The 10,578-nt window shown below is 43.3% G+C and overlaps 1 long non-coding RNA gene across 13 annotated transcripts in view; it reads left to right on the top strand.

Annotated features, from left to right (window-relative positions):
• The first annotated feature begins 2,064 nt into the window (after positions 1–2,064).
• LOC119284105 overlaps positions 2,065–10,578 on the top strand; it is a 29,472-nt gene continuing 20,958 nt past the window's right edge. For 12 of the 13 annotated variants that reach the window (XR_005139084.1, XR_005139080.1, XR_005139083.1 and 9 more), the window contains exons 1-3: positions 2,065–2,638; positions 4,653–4,753; positions 4,844–4,951. This is a non-coding gene — a long non-coding RNA (uncharacterized LOC119284105). The remainder of the gene's footprint in view (positions 2,639–4,652; positions 4,754–4,843; positions 4,952–10,578) is intronic. The other variant, XR_005139085.1, reaches the window with a different exon arrangement.

Genomic DNA, 10,578 nt, shown 5'->3' with positions numbered 1-10,578 from the left:
GAACGGATGATTGATTGCTTCCTTCAATCCCGCGACACAATTTCATCCCCATGTATGCTTCACCGAACAGTCGAATGGCCTCTTCGCCTTTTTTGGATCGGCGTGCGGTTCGGGAGGGGAGGCCTGACCCGCACGGTCTAGCTAAGGTTGTGTGACCACATCACCCTCGTCGCCTCGCCATAATCTAGCGACCGATCGGCGACTCGCCCTAGTTCTTTTTTTAGCACAATAGACCCAGGAGCTATCGAGTCTTTTTTAGATAAAGGAGCTATCGAGCTGCACAGAGGAAGGTGGCAGTTACAAGTGATTAGGCCCAATTTAATACCAAAGGGCTAAAAATGTCGCCGGAGCAGCGGCCCACCAAGGTGAGCGCTCATTGGTAGCGATTAAAGCGAGGGAACGTGTGATTTAGGGCCAATCGGACGACCAGCAAACGCCCTGAGCATTGATCGGATGGCTACAAAGGCTAATGGCTTGGGAGGGCGGGAAAACTGCGCAGTTAAAATGTATTTAAAAAGTGAAATAATGACCCAAAACATAATAAATAATAGTACAAAACATGATGCAAAATTGACGTATCAGCGCCTGACGCCACAACCTTCGTCGAATCCGGGTTAGTGTACCTTCTATTTTAACTTGTGTGTGTGGGCTTATTATTGAGCTGGTGCCCCCATCAGGCTTGATGTTGGTGTATTTGTACCTGTATTTGTGTCTGAACTTGGTTGTTTGACATCGACTTTATCTATAAAGCGGGGTGAAAGCCTATTTCCAAAAAGATCTAGTTCCCGCGTCATGACTACATGTTTCTCCTTTTTCGACAATTCAAATGATAAAGCCTAATCACCCGACGCCATGAGAGTAGCTACCGCGATCCAATCTTACCCAAAATCGAATAAACCCACTGACTTCCCTCCTCATAATCGAAACCATAGCTCACAAAGGCGGGGAAGTTGTACGAGAGTACGAGACCACCCCTTGGTCAGCCCGAACAAGACCGCAAATGAGAGGAGAAGAGATAAACACAAACATGGGCAGAGCGATGAGAGGAGAAGAGATAAACTTGGTTGTTTGACATTGACTTTATCTATAAAGCAGAGGGAAAAGGCGACACCAACTACTGCTAATTTCATCATCGTTCAGCTGAGCTTGCGTAACAATCGGGGAGCTCCTATTTGACGCCTCAACTGGTCCGACCCATTGGTGCACGCCCATTTGCCCTGATGGTACTGTAGCGCAACCCCTTGGTCAGCCCAAACAAGGCAGCATATGGGAGGAGAAAAGATAAACTAAAATGTCAGTGGAGCAACGAGCGAAGAGACAAACCCCGGATAGAGGGAAAAAGGCGACACCAAAGACTACTTTTTTCGTTGTTGTTTGACTGAGCTTGCATTACAACTGGGGAGCTCCTATTTGACGCCTTGACTGGGCCAACCATTGGCGTGCAAGCCCGTTCATCCTGCTGGTACTGTAGCGCAACGAAAATTCACAAAAAGTAGTGCACGCACAAGGAATCAAACTACAAACCTCTTACTGGTTAAGGACTGTCGCCAGCCAAAGTTTGGAATTTCAAAATTTGTTCTTGTTGTTCAAAAAATGTTCAATTTTCCAAACTTTATTTGTCTTTTGAAAATGTGTTCATGATTTCCAAGAAATGTTCGTACAAATTTTGAACCACTCGAATACATTTTAAAAATGCATGAACAATATTTTTAAAATGTGATCATTATTTTAGTTGTGATTCTTTTAAAAATCTGAATTTTTTGTAATTGTGAACAATTTTAAAATTCTAAACTAAATTCAAAAGTATTGATTTTTTATAAAAGTGATTTTTTTGAAATTACTCTTTTTGAAAAAGTGATCAAATTTTAAAAATACGAACGAGCGTCATATAGTAATCAAAAATTTTCGTCCGCTGCGATTGTCGCTTGGTTGGGCCTGCGATCCACTTTTTTTTTACAGATGGGCCTGCAATCCATTTGGGCCTTCTCCCGTGTTTATCTGCTGTACATCGGCCCAGGTTTCCGCTAGGTCGATTTTCTGGAATAGAAACCGTCGAAGGCCCCAACGCAGGCACGCAGCCTTGATCCCCTCCTTCCTCCCCGCCACCGCCACCGCCACCGCCACGAACTCCTACTCCGACACGAACTCTGCTCAAGCCCGCTCCCATGGTTCCCGACATCGACAGCGACTCTTTACCCGTCCCGCAAGCCGAAGGCACCACCTACAGAAAGGACTCGAGTCCCTCGATCGAAACCCTAGATCAGACCGGATCCCGGCGGCGCCACGACAGGTTGCCGGCCTGCAGTCCTCCTCACGGGACAAGCTGCGTTCGCGGTGCGCTCTCGCTGCCCGCCGGCTTCGACGATGTGGGCCGGGGCGCCGCCCTTCCGCAGATCCGCAATCGAGCCGTGCGTCCGATCTGCCGCCTCCCCTCGACGTCCACGGCTCTGCGCTCTTCCGTGTTCTCTCCTACCGCAAGTTGTGGGCCGCTACGCCGCTATCTGCCGGTTCCTCGTACAAGAGCGATGGACAAACTGAGCCCTGTGGGAAGCAATCGCATCAGCTCAACGACGTCCAGCGTTTCTCCTCTCTATGTTTCTTTGCACGCCTATCTCCAAGCACGAAGCCACGACGAGATGTAAGTTTCAGCACCATTGATCTGTTTTCTTGGTCATGACTTGGTTCCTTCTTTTGATCAAAATATCCTGATTACTGCATGCCATTGCTCTAAATTTCTTGATTACTGCATGCCGCTGGAGTTGCTGTGTATAGGCGGGAACCATAATACATGTGTGTTATGCCTTACACATGTTTGACGTAATGCCCAACCGAATTGCTCACACAAAATTTGATGGGAACAGAAAGCAGCATGGCCTCCAGCTGTCAATTTTAGAGTTTCTATAAAATTTAAGCCCAATGTTCCTCTATGTCCCTGTTTCTTACCTGCTCACTCACCGAGCAGATCAAGAAGGAGCACCGAAGTCCCCTTGATGTTCCATCTTTTATATCGTACTCCCTCCGTCCGAAAATACTTGTCATCAAAATGGACAAAAAGGATGTATCTAGAACTAAAATACATCTAGATACATCCCCTTTTATTCATTTTGATGACAGGTATTTCTGGATGGAGGGAGTACTCCCTCCGTTCCTAAATATAAGTCTTTTTAGAGATTTCACTATGGACTACATACGGAGCAAAATGAGTAAATCTACACTCTAAAATATGTCTATATACATCCGTATGTAATTTGTAGTGGAATCTCTAAAAAGACTTACATTTAGGAATGGAGGGAGTAATAGTCAAACTTAAATCTTTTTTACTGCATGTTTCGTAGTAGGACATCCATTTATGAAACGGAAGGTAGCATACTTGTGGCTGCACAAACAATTGTATTATTTACATTGAGCTAAAAGAATGACAGAAAAAAATATGTATTTGCTAGACTAAAAGATCGATGGAAAAAATATTTCTTGAATTTACTCTGATCAATTTTACCTCGACAAAGAGGCGGATGATTAATTGTGCAACCAACATTTCATTTGCATGGTACTCGGCGGTCTGCACCGATGTGAATCCTACATCCCATCAATTGAGTTATTCCACGTCAATCTATCTGTGACCTTAGAGTCCCTCGTTGCTATCTGAACTGTGTGCTTCTCTCTACCACAAGTGAAATCCACCTCGAATTGCCTATTTTTGGATCGCATTAATGCACAATGGTTGTAGACACAATCCAGTCTTCTACTAACGAAATATCAAAACAATATTAGTAACTCTGTTAATGCACGTAAATACAGACAAGCAAAATATCTATCAGGACTACAATGACGACATGCCTTCAAACTTAATTCTTGAATTTGCGTTACTAAGTATATATATAGAACTGAAGTTTAACCAAGAACATTACATCATTGCATTTCTTTACAGAATTAGCCCACTGCTGTGATACAATGCTAATTGTAGTAATTTTTACATTCAACTATGTTATAGAACTGAAGGTGCCTACACTAAATTTCTCCAGGATTTCTAAAGAAAGCAAAAATAAGAAAATATTTGCCCTAAGATTTCTCCAAGAGATGCATACCAGGACAAAAATTAATATATAGATGTATGTAAAATGGATCAACTGCCATATAGGAGGGTCTAGGTACATGCTCATGTAAGGCGACGGATGGACGCGATAGTAACCCTAGTTGTGGTCGCGCTCGCTCTTAATGAGAGGAAGAAGAAATCAGATCGGGGCTAGCGAGTCGATGAGGTAGGGAAGAGAGCTGGCGAGTCCACTCGTCGACAAGTATTTGTTTGAGAGAGGAGGCGAGGAAGCGACACACGAACATGCGAATTGACGTACCACGACCTACCATCACAACCGTACTCCCCTTTAATAGTAAAGATAGCAGGAATAACAATAGTTTCTTCCTTCGGAGGTTCATGAGGCTCATGAGCTTGAGCTCATCAACAAGCGAAGGATTTCTATTGCTGGTTCTTTAAAGACATTGGCTAATATCCTTTATTTTCATACCGTGGGATGCTACTTCCAATCGGTACAATGATTGTTGGATTTGATGGATCTGTGAGTGGCCCTTTGACATATTATAGTGTCATTATGCTGTACTTAGGTCTATGCTTAACGATTCCGCTCTTTTTCTAGGGTCCGGTCTTAGTACTATGTTGATAGCGAGGGTGCTTGGTTCAAGGGAAGCAGCCGGTTCTCTACTTCTTTGTATGCTTATATGGTATCTTGGATGAGGGGTATGTTTTTTCATACCTCTATATGTTGCTTTGCTCACAGTTCATATTATCTTGAAGTTGCATCCCTTATGTTTGTGCTTTCCATTTCAGTTACAAATTCAACATGTCAGTTGAGGAAGCTGCTGAGTTAGCACGGTGGGCTTTTATCACACAACATTATGTGACATGACAAAGCTAATGGTGGCTGTGTTCGTGGTGGTATGCATTCTGTTTCTTAGTATCTATCCTAATATTTGTTTTGTTCACTCGATAAGCACGATACAACATGCATGCAGATTTGTTAAACACCTTGCCGTTATTTCTTTCTTTTGAAATCGCATACATAATTGTTTATTTTAGTTGCATTTACTTAAGTTTTTGGCGAAGTTCAGAGATTTTCTCCCCATCATGTAATGCACATCTCCAGGTTGGGAATAGAGATTACCGAGACGATGGTGATAAATTAAGCCACACCCTCCTATTCACAAACATATGTAGAGTATAGAAGGTGTTGTAGAGTATAGACATGGCCACATGGGTCTAGACATCTAGACAAACCTACCTAGAATTTCTAAAATAATATAATTATAATGGTACATGTAAATTACATGTGTAGATTTCTTATTTTTTTTATACGGCTTTCATGTTAGTAGATTCTAAAAAATATGGTGTGATGTATAAAGAATAATGCTCAACGTTATGTTTTTCTTCGTGTTTGCTTTTTATTTTTTTGAACCTTTTTCAAATTTTTGAACAATTTCAATTCACATTTTTGAATTTGCTAAAAAATTGAATTACCGAATGTTTTCAAATTCGTGAATATTTTTTGAAAATGAACTTTTTCCAATTGTTGAATAGTTTTTGAATATGTGAGCATTTATCGAATACATGAGCATTTTTGAAATTTGTGAAGAGTTTTTAGAATGCGTGAACAATTTTTTGAATTTGCCCTGAATTTTTTTTGAATTCCTTAACATTTTTTGAATTCGTGAACATTTTTGGAACCACACTTGTCTTGAATATGAGAAATTTTTCGAATTCGTGAACATTTTTGGAATTTGTGAACATTGCTTTAGAATCCACCAACAATTTTGGAATTTGTGAACATTGCTTTAGAATCCACGAACAATTTTTGAATTCGTTGCGAACATTTAACAATTTTCCGTACTCATTTGAATTCATGAACTTGTTTTGAATACGTGAACATTTTTGAATATGTGATCATTTTTTGAATATGTGAACATTTTTGGAATTCACATTTTTTTAATCCGTGAACATTTCTGGAATTGGCAAACATTTTTTGAATTTGCAAACATATTTTTTAAATTTGTGAACATTTATTTAATTCGCAACCTTTTTTTTTCAAATTCGCCTTAGATGTTAATAGATTCTAAGTATATGGTGTGATGTATAAAGAATTATGGTCAATGCTACGTTTAGTGTTTGGGTTATTATTATTTGAAAAGTAGGGTCAAAAGAAGATTATTATTTGGGCTTGATATAGTATGATTATCTCACTAGGTTGTGTTTGCATCAAAGGCGTGTCCCACGATGGAGAAGAACACGCCAACCATTTTGGTAGTGGGCCTATAACTCATCTCAGCAATTCTGTTTAGGTCATCATCTCCTTTTCCATATTTCTCTTACAGCCTGTTTGGTAAACACTCGGTCAGGGGAATGGGAATTTGCACAAGGATGTTTATGGAGGGATTAGGCATGGGAAGTAGATTTTTACTTTCATTCCCTTGTTTGGCATATGATGGGAATTGACGTGGGATAAAACTCTGCTCACGAATTAACAAGGTACCCCCTGGGATGAAATCGGTGGGAATTGGCTTCCTCAACTCCCCTTCCCCTTCCCACTTGAACTCCCATTCCCTCTAATCAAACAGAGGACTTTTAATCTCCTCACCCATCAACTCCCATTCCCCACCTCTAATTCCCCCGAACCAAACACGCTGTTAGTCTCACTCCCAAACACTTCACGACCCTAGAGGGAATGTCGACAACCATGGTGACATTGTCCCCTTTGGTCGTTCATGCCACTTGAGAGGATGAAGGCTCTAGCAACAACATCGTGCGAGAGCCATCGGCGGTAGCGAGTTTGCCACCATCCTGGCCACGACTACAATGCCACAGAGCATATAGTGGAGGGTAGAGTAGGGAAGTGGAGTGACGGCGCCGTAGGAGGAGGTTCTCTCAAATGGGGGCACTGCAGTTTGTTTCTTCTTCCAGGCGAGTGCCAGTCAGATAGACAAGACTCCCAACAAAATATCGACAAAGCGTCAGATCAGACAATGGGTCAACATCACTAGCAGGGAGGTGAACATTGAGCTCCATGGGAGTCTCAACAGTGGGCTCATCAGTAAGAGCAGTGCGAGTAACAAGATCCTGGATTATTATAATTGAGCAAGAAGGGACCTCGATCCCAAGAAAAGTAGCAAAGAGGGCCAAGATAAGACATAAGAAACTGCATACTAAGACATGCCCTCACAAAGACAATATACTCACAGTCTGCGTCCGTGATGATCATGTCATCAACATATAGAAGAAGAGTCCTACCAAGAGCAAAAAGGAGGACAAACAACGTCGAATCATGAGCTCTCGCTAAAAACCAGCAGCAGTGACCATAGAGGCAAAATGCTCAAACCAGGTGCGAGGGGCTTGCTTAAAGCCATAGAGTGATGAAGATGACAAAGCATGTCGTAAGATGCAAAATACCCAGTGGTGGATGTATGTAAACCTCCTCACGCAACTCACCATTAAGAAAGGCATTCTTAACATCAAGCATAGACACCAGTGATGAACAAAGGCCACAATAAGAAGTGTGCGAACAGTGGTCATACGGTTTCAGGAGCAAAAGCCTCGTTGTAATCAGGACCATGCTCCTGCTGAAAGCCATGACCCACAAGACGAGCTTTGTAAAGCTCAAGAGAACCATCAGAGTAGTCCTAACCTTGTAGACCCACCAAGTGATGGGACGAACACGAGGAGAAACATAAACTACATCTCACGTGCCGATGCGCTCAAGAGCAACAATCTCCTCTGCCATCACAAGTTGCCATTTGGTATGAACAATATCATAATAAGAAGTCGGCTCAAGAACAACAACCCCAACGCTTGGAAGACCAAGGCGGTCAACAAGCCGAAGCGGACGAGGACACAATCCATAACAGCCTGTTTGGTAAACACTTGGGCAAGGGTATGGGAGTTTGCACAAGGGTGTTTATGAAGGGATTAGGCATGGGAAGTAGATTTTTACTCCCATTCCCTTGTTTGGCATATGATGGGAATTGGCGTGGGATAAAACTCTCCTCATGAATTAACAGGGTACCCCCTGGGAAGAAATCGGTGGGAATTGGCTTCCCCAACTCCCAGTCCCCTTCCCACTTAAACTCCCATTCCCTCTAATCAAACAGTGGATTTTTAATCTCCTTACCCCTCAACTCCCATTCCCCATCTCTAATTCCCCTGAACCAAACACGCTGTAAGTAGGCTGAGACGTGGAAGATGGCACATCAGTATATGCATCCACAACATGCACACAAACTGTATAGAAGTTAGGAAAAATTGGAAGAATACAAGCTGAAATCATTGGGATAAACTCGAGTGATGGAGACAAGGAAGCCACTGTTGATGAATGTGTAGAATCATGTGATAACCGAGGTGAGGAAATCATAGGAGATGATGACATTGGTTCTACAATAACCAGAGAAGTAGGAGCGGTACGATGACTGGATAAGGGCTCAATAGGAGTGGTAGGAGTATCGGGAAAATTGTGTGAAGAGAGATACTCCACTTAAAAGGCCGAAGAAGATGGACATAGGTAGAAGGGACGAGACTCAACAAAAGTCATATCCCATGAAATAGGTATTCGATGACCAACATGATCCCAACAACGATATCCCTTATGCTCATCGTTGTATCCTAAGAAGACACTCAATAGACCAAGAAGTCAGTTTGGTGCATTCACGAGCGGCAAGGACATAGCAAACACAACCGAACAATTTAAGCGCCGAATAAACTATCAAATAGATGCTCGAAAGGAGCGTCACCCTATAGGGCAGTGGATTGGTGAAGGTTGATGAGATAGATGGAAGTGGAGACAAACTCGGCCCAAAAGTGCGGGGTAAGAGAGGTCGTGACCATGAACGAACGAGCTGTCTCAAGAAGGTGACGATGCTTGCACTCAGCCACGCTATTATGAGCATGAGCACCATGATAAGAGAACCAAAGTCCGCTCAGCAAGGATTCCATGCAACAACTTGGAGATATACTCTCCACCGGAGTCATCACAGAACACACGAATAGGCGTAGAGAACCGAGTGTGAACCATGACAGCAAAAGGCTTATAGATGAGACCTCACTACGAGAAGAAATAAAGTATATCCGGGCGTATAGAGAGAAGTCACTAGCAGAGGCAAAGGGAGATGGACCCTCGAGATCAGAGTGAACAAGGTCAAAAGGACGTCGAGACACTGTCTCGCTATGAGTAGGTAATTGGACCACGGATTAAAGACATCATCGGAGACGGATCCAAGAAGACCACGTCGAACTAAGGATGAGAGATCACAAGTGACCCAAGGCGATGATGCCACTGTTGAAAATAGCTGGTTCACACTGGTGGCGGGGGAAGTAGAGGGACTTGATCCAGCATCCCACGTGCCTGTGCACTCTCTATACCCTGTCGATTTTGCTTGGTGTTCTTCTTCTGCTTGCGGGTTGTGTGCCACGCGCTTGATTAAGCACCCCAGGTTCTCCTACTGTGCGCCCTTGGCCTCGACTTTAGGTAGCGCCTGTCGTTCGCTCGCCTTGTTCATAATCCAGGTACGCGTCGACTGTCTGAGCTCCTGCTCACCATTGGTGGTGCTCGAGCGTGCGGTTATGGTGTCGCACAACAAGGGAACACAGGATGTGGGATTGAGACATTGCTCATAGCAACCCGCAACAAGGCAAAGGATTCCCATCCAGACTTGCAGGAAGCGGAGGTGGTCACAAATGTGGACGTTGGCTCCATAGGAGTCTCAACAATGCACTCATCAGTAGGACAGTGGTGCGATGACGCTGCAGGAGGTGCACTAGTACGGGGGCATTTTAATTTGTTTCTTCTTTTCGGCGAGTGTCAGCCAGATAGACAGTACTCCCAACAAGATGACGATAAAGTGTCAAGATCAGACAAAGGGTCACCATCAGTAGCACGGAGGTGAACATTGAGCTTCGTGGGAGTCTCAACAGTGTGCTCATGAGTAAGAGCGGCAAGAGCAAGATCCTGCTTATTATTTTTGAGCAAGAAGATACCTTGATCCCAAGAAAGTAGCGAAGAGGGTCAAGATCAAACATAAGAAACTCCTTACTCAGACATGCCTTCACGAAGGTATACTCAAGGTCTTTGCCGTTGATGATCATCAACATATAGAAGAAGAGTCCTACCAAGAGCAGAAAGGAGGACAAACAATGTCAGATCACGAGGACTCGTTGAAAACCAACAACCACCACCACAAAGGCAAAACACTCAAACTAGGCACGAGGGGCTTGCTTAAAGCCATAGAGAGAGCAATGAAGGCAACAAAGCATGTCATTAGGAGCAGAGTACCCGGGTGGTGGCTGCATTTAAGCCTCCTCATGCAGCTCGCCATTTAGAAAAAAACATTCTTAACATCCATCCGAGACAAACCTGTGGCAAACATAGTTAACAAAAGAAGTGCGAGAAGTGGTCATATGGTTTGCAGGAGCAAAAAGTCTCATTGTAATTAGGACTCTTAATCAGGACCATGCTCTTGCTAAAAGCCACGAGCCACAAGACGAGCTTTGTAATGCTTAAGAGAACCATCAGAGCGAGTCATAAC

Source organism: Triticum dicoccoides, chromosome 1A, assembly GCF_002162155.2.
Source record: "Triticum dicoccoides isolate Atlit2015 ecotype Zavitan chromosome 1A, WEW_v2.0, whole genome shotgun sequence".
Classification (NCBI taxonomy): domain Eukaryota; kingdom Viridiplantae; phylum Streptophyta; class Magnoliopsida; order Poales; family Poaceae; genus Triticum; species Triticum dicoccoides.
The sequence above is the reverse complement of the archived record's forward strand: the minus strand, read 5'-3'. Positions and strand labels throughout refer to the sequence as shown.